Below are 20,001 nucleotides of genomic sequence, written 5' to 3'. Positions count from 1 at the left end.
CACCAAAAAAGATTAAAAACAATTAAAAAATACCTGTTTTTCCAACAGTGGTGTTTTGTAGTAGATAATCTTCCTTGGAAACCATATACTGATAATATGGTGCAAAGACTGAAAACAAATAATAAACATAATCCTGATGTTTATTTATCAAATGTCAGTCAGTGGAATCTTTGATCGGCTTTTAAAATGAGGACAGTTTCGTTTACACTGGCATACTTGGCAAACCAGGTAAATACAGAAACCCTTTTCAAGATTTAAAAAATGGAGCAACGCTGGTCAGCATTTGGTATGTGAATATAATACACCTACTGAAAATCTTCCCATACATCATGAAAACTTGGAGGTAATCTGTATAGCTTGAAATGTCTTTAGAATATTAGGCACAAAAGGGCCTCATCAGTAACAGAAAAGTGGCATTTTCTGTGTTTCGACTACAATTTAGAACCCAACTGGCTTTGATGTTATATTAAGTAAATTATACTTCAAGCTCCAGAGTATGTGGGGCATAAAATCCTGATTCGAGTTTTATATGACAAAAATTCTAGTAAATATTCCTTTTACTAAGTGGCTTATCAATATTCTCAGATTCAATCTAATCAAGAAAAAGGAGTTTCCACTCTTCTTTTGTTCTACATCCTTAATTGAATTAAATTTATTTATTCGTGGTCTATAGTGGTTGGAATCTCTTATGAATGTAGTTTCAAGCTGAGACTAAAATGTATTCATGCCAGCCAAAGGGGTTTGAGGACTGTTTGCAACTGTGTTCTTAGTAGATAGGACACCATCAAGAATGATGACATGATCCACTAGATAGGTGGCCATGATGAAGTCATGTTCCACAACAAAGGCTGTCTTTTTTGCATGAAGTATGAAACGTTTGACAACTCGAGCTGCCACCAATCTTTGCTCAGAATCCAAATATGCAGATGGTTCATCAATTAAATGGACATCAGCAGGTTTGCCCAAACAAAGGGCTAAAGCTACTCGCTGTAGTTCACCACCCGATGATGTCTGCACCTCTTGATTGATGGTGTTTTCAATTTGCAGAGGCTTCATTACATTAGTCACAAATTGTGGATGTGTATAAGCATCTCTTATCTTTTCATGTAGTAACTGGCAAACACTTCCACTTGATTTGGGACTAATTTTCTGTAGCTTATAACTGACATTTAGAACTGGTACTTCTCCTTCATCAGGTTTAAGTCTTCCAGGAAGCATTCTGATAAATGTCGTTTTACCCATTCCATTTTCCCCCAGCCTCATCACCATGATTTCAGAATCTGTAAACTCTCCAGCTACAATTGCTAGCTCAAACTCTCCCATTTTTTCTTCATTCCTGGATATTTATACATACACATCATTTTGACTTCTTCATTTGCTGTCTCAGCCACTTTAAAAACAAGTGATGCATCTCTGAATCTCAAGTTTTCTGTTGGAACATAGCCATCCAAAAAAATGTTTATGCCCTTTCTTACACTAAAAGGCACAGTGACAACTCCATAGGCACTTGGTACACTGTATAAACAGCAGATGAAGTCAGAGAGATAGTCTAATACACTTAGATCATATTCCACTACAATGATATATCTATCTGGATTTATCAGAGATTGTATAGTAACAGCAGGCTTTAAACGCTGCTTGACATCTAGGTAACTAGAAGTCTCATCAAACATGAAAATATCAGCTTTCTGTATGCAAACGACAGCACAGGCAAATCTCTGCAACTCTCCTCCTGAAAGATCTTCAACATTTTGTTCTGTTAGATGGGTTAATTCAAGCTGCTGACATATAATTGCCTGTGTCTTTGTTTCATCTTTTCAGGCCAAAATAGATCCCACTGTCACCTTTGCAGGCTTAGGAATCTGGTCTACATATTGAGGTCTGATGATGGCTTTTAGGTCCTCTTCTAGAAACTTGGTAAAGTAATTCTGTAATTCAGATCCACGGAAATAAGTCAAAATCTCTTGCCAGTCAGGAGGATCATCGTACTTTCCAAGGTTTGGCTTTTGTTTTCCTGCCAAAAATTTTTAAAACTGTTGACTTTCCAATACCATTAGTTCCAACTAATCCCAAAACTTTACCTGGACGAGGGATAGGCAGGCAACCTGTGAAGTTTGAAGACATTGGCACAATATCAATGTGTGGTTTCTTTTTCCAAGTTGCTTGGTAAATTGTCAATTGATAAGGCACCAAAGGGGCATTTCTTAATACAGATACCACAGCCAATACAAAGAGTTTCAGAAATCCATGCTATTTTGCTCTGAAGTGTAACTTCTATGCATAATTCTCCCATTTGAACTACAGGACAACTCTTTTTGCATTCCTGTTGACATTTTTTAGGTTTACATTTGTCATGGTTGACAATAGCAATCGTCATTAATTTGTCTGCTATAACTGTGCGAAAGAATATCCAGCTCTTCTGGAGAAAATGATCCCCTTGAGGAGGGGAGCGCAGAGGCCAAATCAGCTCTTGCCTTTACTTTTCAGCCACACAGCATGTTCTCGTGGCCACCGGCCAAAACAGCTTTTTTTTTTTTTTTTTTTTGAGATGGAGTCTCACTCTTGTTGCCCAGGCTGTAGTGCAATGGTACAATCTTGGCTAACTGCAACCTCCGCCTCCCAGGTTCAAGCGATTCTCCTTCCTCAGCCTCCCGAGTAGCTGAGATTACAGGCCACCACCACGACACTTGGCTAATTTTTTGTATTTTTAGTGGAGACGGGGTTTTGCCATGTTGGCCAGGCTGGTCTCAAACTATTGACCTCAGGTGATCCACCCGCCTTGGCCTCCCAAAGTGCTAAGATTACAGGCATCACCGTGCCTGGCCTATTCTTTTTTTATTAATTAAAAAAAAATTAAAATAGAGGCAGGGTCTCATTCTGCACTCACCCAGGCTGGAGTGCAGTGGTGCAATCACAGCTCACTGCAGCCTCAAACTTCTGGGCTCAACAATCCTCCTGCTTTAGCCTTCTGAGTAGCTGGAACTACAGGCACCCACAACCATGCCCAACTAATTTTTTGTTTTATTTATTTTATGTATTTATTTTTGAGAAGGAGTCTCACTCTGTCGCCAGGCTGGAGTGCAGTGGCGTGATCTCAGCACACTGCAACCTCCGCCTCCCAGGTTCAAGTGATTCCCCTGCCTCAGCCTCCCGAATAGCTGGGACTCCAGGTGCATGCCACCACGCCCAGCTAATTTTTGTATTTTTAGTAGAGATGGGGTTTCACCATGTTGGCCAGGATTGTCTCAATCTCTTGACTTCATGATCCACCTGCCTCAGCCTCCCAAAGTGCTGGGATTACAGGTGTGAGCCTATGTGCTTGGCCAATTTTTTATTTTTTATAGAGATGGGGTCTCATTATGGTGAAATGATATCGCACTGTGGTTTTGATGTGCGTATCTCTGATGACTAGTGATGTTAAGCATTTTTTTCATATACCTGTTTGCCATGTGTATGTCTTCCTTTGAAAAATGTCTGTTCAAATCCTTTGACCATTTTAAAATCAGATGATTATTACTTTTTGCTATTGAGCTATTTGAGTTCCTTACATATTCTGATTATTAGTCCCTTGGAAGATGGATATTTTGCAGATATTCTCCTCCATTCCATGGATGATCTCTCTCTCTCTGTTTTTTTTTTTTTTTGAGACAGGGTCTCACTCTGTCACCCAGGCTGGAGGGCAGTGGTGCGATCACAGCTCATTGTAGTCTCAGCCTTCTGGGCTCCGGTGATCCTCCCACCTCAGCCTCCCAGGTAGCTGGGACTACAGGTGTGTGCCAGCATGCCTGGGTAATTTTTTGTAGAGACAAGGTTTTGCTTTGTTACCCAGGCTAATTTCAAATCCTAGGATCAAGCGATCTGCCCGCCTCAGCTTCCCAGAGTGCAGGGATTACAGGCATGAGCCACTGCTCCTGGCCTCTATGAGTTGTCTCTTCACATTGTTAATTGTTTCCTTTGTTTTATAGAAGCTTTTTAGCTTGACATAATCCGGTTTTCTGTTTTGCTTTGGTCACCTGTGCTTTTCAGGTCTTACAGAAAAAAAATCTTTGCCCAGATGAATGTACTGGAGCAATTCCCCAATGTTTTCTTCCAGTAGTTTCATAGTTTCAGGTCTTAGAATCAACTATTTAATCCATTTTGAATTTATTTTAATGAATTGTGAGAAATATAAGTCTAGTTTCATTCTTTTTTATTAAATTTTATTATTACTATACTTTAAGTTTTAGGGTACATGTGCACAACGTGCAGGTTACATATGTATACATGTGCCATGTTGGTGTGCTGCACCCATTAACTCGTCATTTAGCATTAGGTATATCTCCTAATGCTGTCCCTCCCCGCTCCCCCCACCCCACAACAGTCCCCGGTGTGTGATGTTCCCCTTCTTGTGTCCATGTGTTCTCATTGTTCAATTCCCACCTGTGAGTGAGAACATGCGGTGTTTGGTTTTTTGTCCTTGAGATAGTTTGCTGAGAATGATGATTTCCAGCTTCATCCATGTCCCTACAAAGGACATGAACTCATCGTTTTCTATGGCTGCTAGTTTCATTCTTTTGCATAGAGTTATGTAGTTTTTCCAGTACCATTTATTGAAAAGACTGTCCTTTCCCAATTGTATGTTTTTGGTGCCTTTCTCAATAATGAGTTGTTGTAAATGTGTGGATTTATTTCTGGATTCTCTATTCTGTTTTATTGGTCTATGTGTTTGTTTCTATGCCAGTACCATGCTGTTTTGGTGACTATACTTTGTAATAAATTTTGAAGTCATGTAGTGTGATGCCCCTAGCTTTGTTCTTTTTGCTCAGGATTCCTTTGGTTATTTGGGGTCTTTGTGGTTCCATATAAATTTTAGGATTGCTCCTTCTATTTTTGTGAAGAATGTCATTGGTAATTTGATAGGGATTACATTGATCTGTAAATTGCTTTGGGAAGTATTGTCATTTTAACAATATTCTAATCTATGAGCATAAAATTTTTTTTTTTTTTTTTGAGATGGGGTCTCGCTCTTTCGCCCAGCCCGGAGTGCAGTGGCGCAATCTCGGCTCACTGCAAGCTCCGCCTCCCAGGTTCACGCCATTCTCCTGCCTCAGCCTCCTGAGTAGCTGGGACTACAGGCACCCACCACCACGCCCGGCTAATTTTTTGTATTTTTAGTAGAGACGGGGTTTCACCGTGTTAACCAGGATGGTCTCGATCTCCTGACCTCGTGATCCGCCCACCTCAGCCTCCCAAAGTGCTGGGATTACAGGCGTGAGCCACCGCGCCTGACCAACATAAAATATTTTTCTATTTTTAAATGTCCTCTTTCATTTATTTCATCAAAGTTTATTTTTATTTTTATTTTGTTGTTGTTGTTTTGTTTTGTTTTTTTGAGATGGAGTCTTGCTCTTGTTGCCCAGGCTGGAATGCAATTGCATGATCTCGGCTCACTGCAACCTCTGCCTCCTGGGTTCAAGTGATTCTCCTGCCTCAGCCTGCTGAGTAGCTGGGATTCCAGGCACCTGCTACCACATCGGGCTAATTTTTGTATTTTTAGAGACAGGGTTTCGCCATGTTGGCCAGGCTGGTCTTGAACTCCTGACCTCAAGTGATCCGCATGCCTTGGCCTCCAAAAGTGCTGGATAACAGACATGAGCCACCGTGCCCGGCTTAATTTTGGTTTCTATGTTGATTTTTCTGCCTGAAAGATCTATCTAGTTTTGAAAGTGGGGTGTTGAAATGTTCTACTATTCTTGTGTTGAGGTCTATCTCTCTAGCTCGAATAATATTTGCTTTATATGTCTGGGTGCCTTAGTGTTGGATGCTTATATATTTGCAACCGTTATATCCTCTTGCTGAACGGACCCCTTTGTCATTATATAATGACCTTCTTTGTCTCTTTTTGCAGTTTTTGACTTTGTCTATTTTATCAGATGTAAGTATAGCTACTCCTGCTCTTTTTTGGTTTTCATTTGCATGAAATTTTTTTTTCCATCCTTCTCTTTCAGTCTATGTGTGTCTTTATAGGTGAGGTGAGTTTCTTTTTTATTTTATTTATTTTATTTATTATTTATTTATTTTTTTGAGACAGAGTCTCGCTCTGTCGCCCAGGCTGGAGTGCAGTGGCACAATCTCAGCTCACTGCAAGCTCCGCCTCCTGTGTTCACCCCATTCTCCTGCCTCAGCCTTCCAAGTAGCTGGGACTACAGGCGCCCACCCCCATGCCTGGCTAATTTTTTGTATTTTTAGTAGAGATGGGGTTTCACCATGTTAACCAGGATGGTCTCGATCTCCTGACTTCGTGATCTGCCTGCCTCGGCCTACCAAAGTGCTGGGATTACAGGCGTGAGCCACTGCACCCACCTGGTGAGGTGAGTTTCTTGTAGGCAGTATGTAGTTTAGTCTTTTTATTTTTATCCATTCAGCCATTCTATGTTTTTAAATTGGAGAGTTTAGTACATTTACATCCAATGCTATTATTGATAAGTAAGGACCTTCGTACTGCCGTTTTGTTACCTGTTTTCTGGTTGTTTTCTAACTCTTCTTTCTTACTGTCTTCCTTTGTGGTTATTTTCTCTGGTAGTGTGGTTCACTTTCTTGCTTTTATTTTTTGTGTGTCTATAATAGGTTTTTGTTTTGTGGTTACCATGGGGGTTACAAAAAAATCCTATAGTTATAAGAAGTCATTTAAAACGGATGACAACATTGTAAAGAAAAGAAATAAATAGCTAAAACAAAACTAAAAAATTCTATACTTTTACTGCATTCCTCTCACATTTTCATTTTTTTGTGGTCTCAATTTATATTTTTTTATCTTAATTTTTTTTTTTCTGAGATAGAGTCTTGCTGTGTCGCCCAGGCTGGAGTGCAATGGAGCAATCTCAGCTCACTGCAACCTCTGCCTTCGGGTTCAAGCGATTCTCCTGCCTCAGCCTCCTGAGTAGTTGGGATTACAGGCACCTGCCACCGCACCCAGCTGATTTTTTCTTTTTTTTGAGACAGAGTCTCGCTCTATCACCTAGGCTGGAGTGTAGTGGTGCAATCTCAGGTCGCTACAACCTCCACCTCCTGGGTTCAAGCGATTGTCCTGCCTCAGCCTCCTGAATAGCTGGGACTACAGGTGCGCACCACCATGCCCAGCTATTTTTTTGTATTTTCAGTAGAGACGGTTTTTTTTTTTTTTTTTTTTTTTTTGAGACGGAGTCTTCACTGTGTTGCCCAGGCTGGAGTGCAGTGGCATGATCTCGGCTCACGCAAGCTCTGCCTCCCAGATTCACGCCATTCTCCTGCCTCAGCCTCCCGAGTAGCTGGGACTATAGGTGCTCACCACCATGCCTGGCTAATTTTTTGTATTTTTTAGTAGAGGCGGGGTTTCACCTTGTTAGCCAGGATGGTCTCAATCTCCTGACCTAGTGATCCGCCCACCTCGGCCTCCCAAAGTGCTGGGATTACAGGAATGAGCCACCGTGCCTGGCCTAATTTTTGTGTTTTTAGTGGAGATGGGGTTTCACCATGTTGGTCAGGCTGGTCTGGAACTCCTAACCTCAGGTGATCACCTGCCTCAGCCTCCCAAAGTGCCGGGATTACAGGCATGAGCCACGCGCCCAGCCTTTATCTTAATTTTCAAATTTTAAAATAATTTCTTTTTCCCATTGGTCTGTGTGATGCATCAGTTTATATCTTTTTATAGTGTCTTCCACTTAATAAATTGCTGTAGTTATTATTTTTGATATATTTTTAATCTTTATACTTAAAACATGAGTGGTTTCTATACTAGAATTACAGTTTTAGAGTATTCTGAATTTGTCCATGTACTTGCTTTTACCAGTGAGTTTTATACCTTCAGATACTTTCTTGTTGCTTGTTAGCATCCTTTTTTTTCAGATTGAAGAACTTCCTTTAGGATTTCTTGTAAGACAGATCTGATGGTGATAAATTCTCTCAGCTTTTGTTTGTCTGGGAAAGTATTTCTCCTTCATATGGGAAGGACAGCTTTGCTGGAAACAGTATTTTCAGTCAAAAGTTTTTTTCCTTCACTTTGAATATGTCATATCATTCCTTGCTCTCCTGTAAGTGTTCCACTGAAAAGTCTGCTACTAGACATATTGGATCTCCTTTATGTGTTACTTGTTTTTTTTTCTTGCTGCTTTTAGGATCCTTTCCTTGCCCTTGTCCTTTGAGAGTTTGAGTATTATATGTTTTGGAGACACTTATTTTAAGTGAATCTCCATGGTGATTTTTGACATTTTTATACCTGGATATTAATATCTGTCTCAAGATTTGCATACTTCTCTATTATTATTTATTTGAATAAATCTTCTATCCCTATCTCTCTACTTTCTCTTTTAGGTCAATGACTCTTAGATTTGCTATTTTGAGGCTATTTTCTATATCTTTAAGTGTTTTTTCATTCTTTTTTCCTTTTTTCTCTTCTGTGTACTTTCAAATAGCCTTTGAGCTCACAAACTCTTTCTTTTGCTTGATCAGTTCTTCTGCTGACACACTTGATGCATTTTTAAACTTGTCAATTGCATCTTTCAGCTCCAAGATCTCTGTGCTTAAAAATTATTTCAATCTCTGTTAACTTTGATAAATTTTAGAATTGCTTCTGTGTTTTATTGAAGTTCTTTGAGCTTCCTTGAAATAGCTATTTTGAATTCCCTGTCTGAGAGGTCATATGTCTCTATCTCTCCATGGTCAGTCATTGGTGTTTTATTTAGTCACTTTGGTGAGGTCATATTTGTTCTTAATGTTCTTTTTTTTTTGAGACGGAGTCTCACTCTTTTGTCCAGGCTGGAGTTCAGTGGCACAATCTTGGCTCACTGCAACCTCTGCCTCCTAGGTTCAAGCAATTCTCCTGCCTCAGCCTCCTGAGTAGCTGGGATTACAGGCATGCGCTACCATATCCAGCTAATTTTTGTATTTTTAGTAGAGATGGGGTTTCACCATGTTGGCCCGGATTGTCTTGAACTCCTGACTTTGTGATCTGCCCGCCTTGGCCTCCCAAAGTGCTGGGACTACAGGCATGAGCCACTGAGCCAGGCTTTGTTCTTAATGTTCTTAATGCTTGTGGACATTCATCGATTTCCAGGCATTGGAGAGGTGGGTATTTATTCCAGTTCTCACAGTCTGACTTAGTTTGTTCCTGTCCTTCAGAGGGCCTTCAAAAGATTCAAAAGGAACTATTGGGTTCTTGTCTATGGTCACTGCAGCCATTTCAGCACCAGAGGGCACCCTAAGCCCAGTTATGCTGCGACTCTCTTCCAGCCTCCTAGATACCAGCCCAGATGGATGTGGGGATGATCAGGGAGAAATCCCTGAGTTCCAAGGGAAAGTCACTCATTCATTTTCCTCTTTTTCACCCAAATGCCGAAATAGAAGGAGTCTCTCTCAGCACTGAGCTGCCTGAAGTTGGGGGAGGGGTGATATGGGCCCCTCTGTGGCCATCACAGCTGGTGTTATGCTAGGTTACACCCCAAGAACGTAGCTTCCTGACCAGTGCAGCACCAGGGTTCACACAAAGACTGAGGTCACTATGGCCTGGCTGCCACTAACAGTTATTCAGGCTTTACCACCCTTTCCTTCCCCACCCACCCCTCCAGCACACAGATTCTTCCTACAAGCTGCTTTAGCTGCTTGGGGTTAAGGGAGGAGTGGTGTCGGCAATGTGAGACTGTCCCTTCTACCCTTTTCAATGTGTCTTTTCTTGTTATTATGCTAAAACCAGGTACTGTGATTGCTCCTCTGATTTTTTGATTCTTGTGAAGGTGCTTTCTTATGTGGAGATTTGTCCAATTGGAGGTTCCTGTGCAGGGACGATTGCTGGAGGGTTCTTTTCAGCCATCTTGCTCCACCTCCCTTGAAACAGTTCCTATTAGTTTGCTGAAGTCTGTGCTCTGGCAAGCAAATGTACTACTTGGATGAAGGAGGCAGAAATATAGATCAGATGCTAGTACAAATGAGTGGTTACTGGTTACATAATTTTGCTTATGAAGTGTTTAGCCAATGGATCAGTATCAAACTAGACAAATGAAAAATTCAAATTGTGAAAGAGTAGGTTGAGAACAATACCATTTTGGTTTTGAAAATGATATATTTGAATTCAAAATATAAGCCTAGGCAGCGTAGTGAGACCCTGTCTCTATAAAAAATAAAAATAATAGCTGGAGATGGTGGTGTGTACCTGCTAGGGAGGCTGAGGTGGGAGGATCACTTGAGCCCAGGAGTTTGAGGTTACAGTGAACTATGATCACACTATTGCACTCCAGCCTGAGTGACAGAGTGAGACCCTGTCTCTGACAAAACAAACAAACAAACAAAAAAACAAACAAAAGAGAAAAAGAAAATATTTATGTATTATCAGCAGTGTAAGGTAGCATAGCTGTCCAACAGAGCAATACTCAGTGATGTTAAGAATATGTGTACTCTGTGACTCTCTACAACAATTTGACTCCTGAGAATATATCCTACAGGAACCCTTCACTGACAATCAGGGAGACAGAAATAAGGATGTTCATATTTTTGTTCGTAGCAAACAAGAAGCAACATAAAGGCAGTACCTTAGACCTGGACAAGAGGGGCCTCTGCTCCAGACCTGCACTTCAGAATTCCTCGTGTATCACAATGACATAAAAAGTACCCATGGGCACCCTGACCACTGACTTGATATTTAGGGGTGGCACAGCCTGACCTGTGACCCTGCATATTCTTTGTTGTGACTGATGTTATTCAGGCTCCAGGGCAATGCATCCATATATCTTGCTCTATGTCCTTAAAAAAGGGGGCTGAATTAGAATGTTGCAAAGGTCTTTAGGTTGTACTGTTGCCAACCTTGGAGATGGGCCCTGCTTCAGAGCACAGAAAACACTTGAGTGGCAAAAAAAAACTCAGGTAAGGGATAAAATAAATTAATTACAGAACTTGACAAATCTTTCTTCTCAGATGCCACAAATACATTAGAATCTCACATAATGAAGCATCTTTTCTCAGTAGTGCTGGGGATCCATTTCTTTGCTTCTCTCGATGTTCCAATTCACGTTACTCACAAATTAACACTGTATTTGCAACACACAAACCTAGCAGCTAAGGTGCATTTGCAATAATGAGCAATTCATATTACTAAATATATATATATATGTGGTTTAGACATAAGGGGCTTAAAATGAATAACTGATTATTTACATTGGCAACTAAATGGACACAGTGCTAGAATTGTGAATAGTTTTATTTTTATAAAAATATATTAAGCCTGTAATCCCAGCACTTTGGGAGTCTGAGACAGGAGGATCACTTGAGCCCAGGAATTTGGGATCAGCCCAGGCAACATAGTGAGACCCCATCCACACACACACAATTAGGAGAATTGTTTAAGCCTGGGAGGTCAAGGCTACAGTGAGCCAGGATTACACCACTGCACTCCAGCCTAGATGACAGAGCAAGATCCTGTCTCAAGAAAAAAAAAAAAATATATATATATATATATATACATATATATAAAATACATATGAAATATGTATTATATATGTACATGAAGGTTTAGTCAAGTTTTCAAAAAACTAAATTTACTTATTTATTTATTTATTGAGACTGAGTCTCGCTCTGTCGCCCAAGCTGGAGTACAGTGGCGTGATCTTGGCTCACTGCACCCTCCGCCTACCAGGTTCAAGCAATTCTCATGCCTCAGCCTCCCAAGTAGCTGGGATTACAGGTGCGTGCCATCACACCCGGCTAATTTTTGTATTTTTAGTAGAGACGTAGTTTCACCATGTTGGCCAGGTTGGTCTCTAACTCCTGACCTCAAGTGATCTGCCCACCTTGGCTCCCAAAGTGCTGGGATTACAGGTGTGAGCCACTGCCAGAAAACTAGATTTAAAATTCCACTTCATTTAAACTATTTTGACCAAATATTCGTGTTTTTTTTTTTTTTTTTTTTTTTTTTTTTTTTTTTTAGTAAAATGAATGATTGCCTTTATTTATTTTGAGATAACTTTTTGCTCTGTTGCCCAGGCTGGAGTGCAGAGGCTTGGTTATACCGCACCGCAGCTGCAACCTCTCAGGCTCAAATGATCCTTCTGCCTCAGCCCCCCAAGTAGCTGGGACCACAGGTGCATTCTGCTACACCTGGCAAATTCTTTATTTTTTGTAGAGATGGGATTTTCCTATGTTTCCCAGGCTGATGTCAAACTTCTGGGCTCAAGCAATCCTTCTGCCTTGACCTCTCAAAATGCCAGATAGTAAGCGGGAGCCACCATGCCTGCCCAATATTATTTTAACAGCACGATGTTTACAGAAAACAGTGTGACCTTTCTAGGTTTAGAATAAACTATTTTGAAAATAGAAGCTAAACATTTAAGACAGATAAATAACAATGACGGTCCAGGATAAAAATTCAAAATAATCCAAAATAATAATTATTTTGAATGGCTAAACATTTAAAACAGATAAATAATAATCACTGTCCAGGATGGAAATTCAAAATAATAATAATGGTTAATAAAGTGAGAAAAGAAATCATATACAAAATAGAAATTGAAATATTTACATTATTCACTTCAACTAGATTGTAGAAAGTCATGTTGAATAATTATATATACACACATATTTGAACTACCAAAAAAACCCCACAAAGAAGTAGAAAATTAAGGAATGCTTCACTGATTTTATACCTGCTGTAAAAAAAAGTTCAGGCTTTTGGCTTAAGTCACAAAGTGAGAAAACATTTTTAAGCATTGATTCAAAAGATTGCCCAAAGCAAGCCAGCGAAGAAGTCTGGATGGCCCTGGAAGCACATTTCTTCCCCTCCTTTGGTAGCTTAGCAGGGAGCTGGCTCATCAGGACTGAGCCTGTCTGCAGAGGGATAGCTAGGCCACTGGCTGATGCTAATGTTCCCAGGAGGTAGAGATTCTCCAGGGCCGTTCCCAAGACCCTTGATGTATCACTCTACACTTGGCATTCTTCCTGGACCTGAGATCCCTTGATATATATATTTTTTTCTTTCTTGGAGAAACTAGGTCGTCCCCATTCTCTCTCTTTTTTTTTTTTTTTTTTTTTGAGACGGAGTCTCGCTCTGTCACCCAGGCTGGAGTGCAGTGGCGCGATCTCGGCTCACTGCAAGCTCCGCCCCCCGGGTTCACGCCATTCTCCTGCCTCAGCCTCCCGAGTAGCTGGGACTACAGACGCCCACCATCACACCCGGCTAATTTTTTTTTTTTGTATTTTTAGTAGAGACGGGGTTTCACCGTGTTAGCCAGGATGGTCTCCATCTCCTGACCTCGTGATCTGCCCGTCTCGGCCTCCCAAAGTGCTGGGATTACAGGTGTGAGCCACCCCCACTCCCTTTTAGTTCAAAAATTTATAAGTAGGTAACAGTGAGGAGGGAAGGTCCTTTCTTCTCGACTGCTGTTCATGGCATGTCTAGTCTTTTGCCTTAGGCTGGCCCCAGAGACTTTGGCCAAGTTGCATTCAGAACATGTAGGCCAGGGCCAGGCACAGTGATTCATGTCTGTAATCCCAGCACTTTGGGAGACCCAGGTGGGTGGATCACTGGAGGTCAGGGGTTCGAGACCAGCCTGGCCAACATGGTGAAACCTCATCTCTACTAAACATACAAGAATTAGCTGGGCATGGTGGTGCATGCCTGTAATCCCAGCTACCTGGGAGGCTGAGTCAGGAGAATCGCTTGAACCCAGGAGGTAGAGGTTGCAGTGAGCCAAGATCGTGCCACTGCACTCTAGCCTGGGTGACAGAGTAAGACTCTGTCTCAAAAAAAAAAAAAAAACATCTAGGCCAGGCTTGTGTTATAAAATAGCAAGAGTTCAGGGGACTGTGTGTGCTCTACCAGTAAATCCTGTTATAGATGCACATATGGCACTAGCAGTGTGTGTCTGTAACTTTGTGATATCCTCCACCGCAAGCACAATAAAGCCTACAATAAAGGCCTTGCTAAAATAAAGTATACATGCTATAATTTTAGCCAAAAATCCAGAAACATTCTTGAAATCACTTATGCCACTTCGAATTTGTTGGATGTTAATCAGCCAATAGCAATGTCTCTGGATCAAATCAAAGACTAAATACACTATTCTTTTTTTTCTTTTTTCTTTTCTTGACACAGGGTCTCACTCTGTCACCCAGACTAGAATGCAGTGGCAGGATTTTAGCTCACTACAGTCTCCACTGCCAGGTTCAGGAGATTCTCATTCCTCAGCCTCCCCACTAGCAGGGATTACAGGTGCATGCCAGAATGCCCAGCTAATTTTTGTATTTTTAGCAGAGACAGGGTTTTGCCATGTTGGCCAGGCTGGTCTCGAACTCCTGGCTTCAAGTGATCCACCTGCCTTGGCCTCCCAAAGTGCTGGGATTACAGGCCACCGTGCCTGGCCTAAATATAGTATTCTTGATCTGCCCTGGCCTCCCAAAGTGCTGGGATTACAGGCCACTGTGCCTGGCCTAAATATAGTATTCTTGATCTGCCCAAACACTGAACACCCTGATGAAGTATAAACAAAATCACTTTTGAACACAGGAGGAAAATGTTTATTAAATTTTGTTAACGTAATTGGATTTAATTTAGACAAGATATACAATGCACTAGAAAAGTTAAACAAAAGAAGACCTTTAAGCATAGAGCAATTTGTGAGCTTTGTGGGAGAATGAAATTTATTTTGAAGTTGCACTAGTCACAGTTATTTGGTATTGCTATTTCTAATGTCATTAATTCCTATTCATTGGTATTACTAATGTTAGCAAAGCTTTAGCAAAAAGCCTTACATATCCAAGTTTCACTTTTGAGAAAATATTTTTTTAAATTTTAGAGAAAATAGTTTTTTTTTTCTGAATCTGTTTCTCGGGAAGAGAAAAATGGTTCTAAAACAAAATATATTGAACAAGATGACATTCAAATAAAATATGCAGAAATTAGAGCAAAGAAACAAAAAAGTTTATATAAATTTCGTAAATGAGATGATTCATTTACAAATAACCATCAAACATTTCCATAAAGCATGCTTTCTAGCTATGATAGATTGAAGAGACATTTGAACAAATTGATTAGTATACTCCCAATTTTAGTTTTCTTTGTAATGCCCCAGCATTAAAACCTTTGAAACAACTTAATAAATATTCTCCTTTTTTTTTTTTTTCTGAGACAGAGTCTCACTCTGTTGCCCAGGCTGGAGTACAGTGATGTGGTCTTAGCTCACAGCAACCTCTACCTTCTGGGTTCAAATGATTCTCCTGTCTCAGCCTCCTGAGTAGCTGGGACTACAGGCATAGGCCACCATTCCTGGCTAATTTTTGTATTTTTGGTAGAGATGGGGTTTCACCATGTTGGCCAGGCTGGTCTTGAACTGACCTCAGGTGATCCACCCGCCTCGGCCTCCCAAAGTGTTGGGATTACAGGTGTGAGCCACCGCACCCGGCCAGAACCTAATATTCTATGGATATATTGTTTTAAAGAGATAATAGGCCAGGCATGGTGCCTCACACCTGTAATCCCAGCACTTTGAAGGCCCAACGTGGGAAGATTGCTTGAGGCCAGGAGTTCGAGACCAGCCTCGGCAAAATAGCCAGACCTCCATCTCTAATTTTTTTAAAAAATAAAAAATAAGAAAAAGAAAATTGCAGTATAACTGAAAGCAATTTGTACAGTAAAATTAAAATATTTGCAATATTTTTGTTATAATAATTTGTTATATGCATTACAATAAATAATTAATAGCATCATTTTATTGTCATGGTATATGATGCTAGAGGTAAGACTAGTGCTTACTTTAGGGCCGGGTACAGTGGCTCATACTTGTAATCCCAGCACTTTGGGAGACCGAGGTGGGTGGATTACTTGAGTCCACGAGTTTGAGATCAGCCTGGGCAATATGGTGAAACGTGTTTCTACAAAAAATACAAAGCTGAAGTGGGAGGACGACTTGAGTCCGGGAGGCAGAGGTTGCAGTGAGCTCAGAAAGCACCATTGCACTCCAACCTGGGCTACAGAGATCCTGTCTCCAAAAAAAAAAACAACAACAAGAATACTGCTTACTTTGTGGGGTACAGAAAAGAAAGGGGCCTGAGAGATCTTACTGGGGAACTGATCTATTTCTTGATCTGGGTAGTGGGTTACATGGGCATAAACATGCACAAAGGTATTGAGTTATACACTTAAGCTTTGTGCACTTTACTGTATACAGATTGTACACCTCAATGTGAATGTTTAAAAATTCATGGTTCATTTTTTTTTTTTTTTTGAGATGCAGTCTTGCTTTGTCACCCACGCTGGAGTGCAATGGCATAATCTCAGCTCACTGCAACCTCTGCCTCCCGGGTTCAAGCGATTCTTCTGCCTCAGCCTCCCGAGTAGCTGGGATTACATGCATGTGCCACCACGCCCAGCTAATTTTTGTATTTTTAGTAGAAACGGGATTTCACCATGTTGGCCAGGCTGGTCTCGAATTCCTAATGTCAGGTGATCCACCTGCCTTGGGCTCCCAAAGTGGATTACAGGTGTGAGCCACTGTGCCTGGACCATGGTTAATTTTTTAATATAAGTATGGCATCAGATGAGTGAAATTTCTCCAAATTAATACAAAAATTGGCCGGGTGCAGTAGCTCATGCCTGTAATCCCAGCACTTTGGGAGGCCTAGGCAGGTGGATCACCTAAGGTCAGGAGTTCGAGACCAGCCTGGCCAACATAGTGAAACCCCCATCTCTATTAAAAACACAAAAATTAGCTGGGCGTGGTGGTGCACGTCTGTAATCTGAGCTACTCAGGAGGCTGAGGCAGGAGAATCTCTTGAACCGGGAGGTGGAGGTTGCAGTGAGCCAAGATGGCACCACTGCACTCCAGCCTGGGCATTTTAGCAAGACTCTGTCTCAGAAAAAAAATTATATATCTATAACCACTCAAAAACGTTTGTCTGCATTGGTCTTGCTGCCAGTAGAAAAGAAAATAGGGGAAGGTTTTGATTGTTATAGTGATTTTGCTGAAAAAGAAAGGCAGAAAAATAAAGTTTTATAATAAATATCTAATTTTTGAATTACATAGGTCTTTAAAACTCATCCAGATGTCATCATCCATCAACAGAAGATGTGGGTAAAAATAATTAACTTTAGCCCTCTTTGATGTTATGCCAATTCTAAGTCATATAAAACTCAGAGTTTTACAGATACATTTCAATTTTTCTTTTTAAAAAATTATCTAAGTCTGAATGAAAAGGTTAAATTTGTCTTTACAAAGGAATATTTGGCAAGGAAGAAGAATAAATATCTAATTTTACAGCATGTTATTATCACTTATGACTTCTTTTTTTTTTTTGAGATGGAGGCTCACTCTGTTGCCTAGGCTGGAGTGCAGTGGTGTGATCTTGGCTCACTGCAATCTTCACCTCCCGGGTTCAAGTGATTCTTCTGCCTCAGCTTCCCGTGTAGCTGGGACTACAGGCGTGTGCTACCACGCCTGGCTAATTTTTGTGTTTTTAGTAGTGACGGAGTTTCTCCACGTTGGCCAGGCTGGTCTTGAACTCCTGACCTCGTGATCCACCCGCCTCGGCCTCCAAAAGTGCTGGGATTACAGGTGTGAGCTACTGCGCCTGGCATCACTTATGACTTTTAAATATTTAAACTTTTTTTTTTTTTTTTTTTTTTTTTTTTTTTTTTTTTTTTTGAGATGGAGTCTTGCTCTTTCACCCAGGCTGGAGTGCAGTGGCGCGATCTCGGCTCACTGCAAGCTCCACCTCCCGGGTTCACGCCATTCTCCTGCCTCAGCCTCTCCGAGTAGCTGGGACTACAGGCGCCCGCCAACACGCCCGGCTAATTTTTTGTATTTTTAGTAGAGACGGGGTTTCACTGTGGTCTCGATCTCCTGACCTCGTGATCCGCCCGCCTCGGCCTCCCAGAGTGCTGGGATTACAAGCATGAGCCACCGCGCCCGGCCAAAATATTTAAACTTATGATATATAGGCTGCCTTTGATTTCTTGCCTCAGACCCCACAAATGTTAAGGGCCTGATTAAGGGAATGGACAGGTAAACTGTGGCATGGAGTTAGATTTATGTATCATAATATGGGTAGATCTCAAAAAATAATATTGAAAGAGATAAAGAAGAAACTGAATATTATTTATGTTTTTCAATAGTAGACATTTATTTTTCTTTCTTTCTTTCTTTTTTTTTTTTTTTTTTGAGACAGTGTCTCTGTGGCCCAGGTTGGAGTGCAATGGTGCAATCATGGCCCACTGCAGCCTCGACCTCCCAAGCTCAAGCAATCCTCCCACTTCAGCCTTCTGAGAGGCAGGGATTATAGGCGCGTGCCATAGCACCTAGCTATTTTTTGTATGTTTCAGTAAAGACAGGGTCTCGCCATGTTAGCCAGGCTGGTCTCCAACTCCTGGGCTCAAGCAATCCACCTGCCTAGGTCTCCCAATGTGCTGGGATTACAGGTGTGACCTACCTTGCCTGGCTGACATTTATTTAATACCATATAGCGTCTACTATGTGCCAGACTCTGTTCTAAGCACTTAATAAGTATTAGCTCATTAAACTAAATATTAACTCTTTATAACAATCCTATGAGGTAAGTACTAGTATTTTTTTTAATTTTTTTTAATGAGAAAACTGAGGCATATAGAGACTAAGTAAGTCGCCTGTGGTCACATAGCTGGTAAGTAGCAGAGCCAGAATAGAACTCAGGAAGACTGTCTTCAGAGTCCTAACCAGTACTCTATACTATTTACTTAAATAAATGTAGGAAAGAGTATTGGAAGAACCTTTAATTAAGTATACTGGAGTGGGTTTCTGTAAGGAGAAGAGAATAGGGATGAAGGAATAAATAATACAAGTAACAAAGAGGAACCTTGCACTGATCAATAGTAGTAGGAGGGCATGAACTGAGGGGTATGAGCATCTCATTTCTATGCCCCTGAGTGACTTTTTAAAACTTATTCACTTGATAAACCAGTTGTCTTGAAGAATGGGATTATGGGAGATGTTCAGTTTCTATATTTCTATATGTTTGAATTTTTGAAAAAAGATTAATAGGTATTACCTTTGTGATAAAAAACACTGTATCCAGCTGGGCAGTGGCTCATGCCTCCCGGCACTTTGAGAGGCTGAGGCAGGAGGATTACTTGAGGCCAGGAATTTGAGACCAGCCTGGGCAACATAGCAAGAGCCTGTCTCTACAAAAATTTTAAAAAACTAGCTGGATATGGAGGGGCATGCCTATAGTTCTAGCTACTCAAGAGGCTGAGGCAGGGGCAGGTGGGGGTGGGTGGATCACTTGAGCCTGGGAGTTCAAGGCAGCAGTGAGCTATGATGGCATCACTGCACTGCAGCCTGGGCAACAGAGCAAGACTGTCTCAAAAAATAAAATAAAATAAAATAAATCCCAGAACAATAGGTTAAATCTCTCAAGATGAAATTTGTAAGCATATTTATAAGACGCTAATTTTTTTGCAAGGAAAAATAAGAATATCTTTCTTTCGTTCTTTTTAACTTTTATCTTAGATTTGAAGATACATGTGCAGGTTTGTTACTTGGTTATATTGCATGATGCTGAGGTTTGTGGTATGATTGATCCCATCACCCAGGTACTGAACATAGTACCCATGACATTAATTTTTGAATCCAATTGTTCTTTTTATTATCTGTGACCTAGAACAAGTTATTTAAAATTTTAAAACCTTACTTTCCTCACGTGATGGAATGTTAAAATAGGACTCTTCTCTCAGATCTTTCCTGGGTACGTAAAAACATTTAAGAAAAAAAATAAAAATATAGCTGGGTGTGGTGGCTGATGCCTGTAATCCCAACATTTTTGGAGGTGAAGGCAGGAGGATTGCCTGAGCCCAGGAGTTCAAGACCAGCCTGGGCAATATGGAGAGAACCTGTCTACAAAAAATTAACAAATTAGTTGGGCATTGTGGTGAGGGCCTGTGGCCTGGGTGACAGTGTGATACCGTGTCTCTCTCCCTCTCTCCCTCTTTTTTTTTTTTTTTTTTAAGATGAGGTCTCACCATGTTGCCCAGCCTGG

General features: G+C 40.9%; 1 pseudogene; it reads right to left on the bottom strand.

The window, feature by feature from the left end:
• Positions 1-525: 525 nt before the first annotated feature.
• On the bottom strand, positions 526-18,450 carry LOC100593586 (annotated as a pseudogene).
• Positions 18,451-20,001: the final 1,551 nt, after the last annotated feature.

Source organism: Nomascus leucogenys, chromosome 17, assembly GCF_006542625.1.
Source record: "Nomascus leucogenys isolate Asia chromosome 17, Asia_NLE_v1, whole genome shotgun sequence".
Taxonomy (NCBI): Eukaryota; Metazoa; Chordata; class Mammalia; order Primates; family Hylobatidae; genus Nomascus; species Nomascus leucogenys.
The sequence above is the reverse complement of the archived record's forward strand: the minus strand, read 5'-3'. Positions and strand labels throughout refer to the sequence as shown.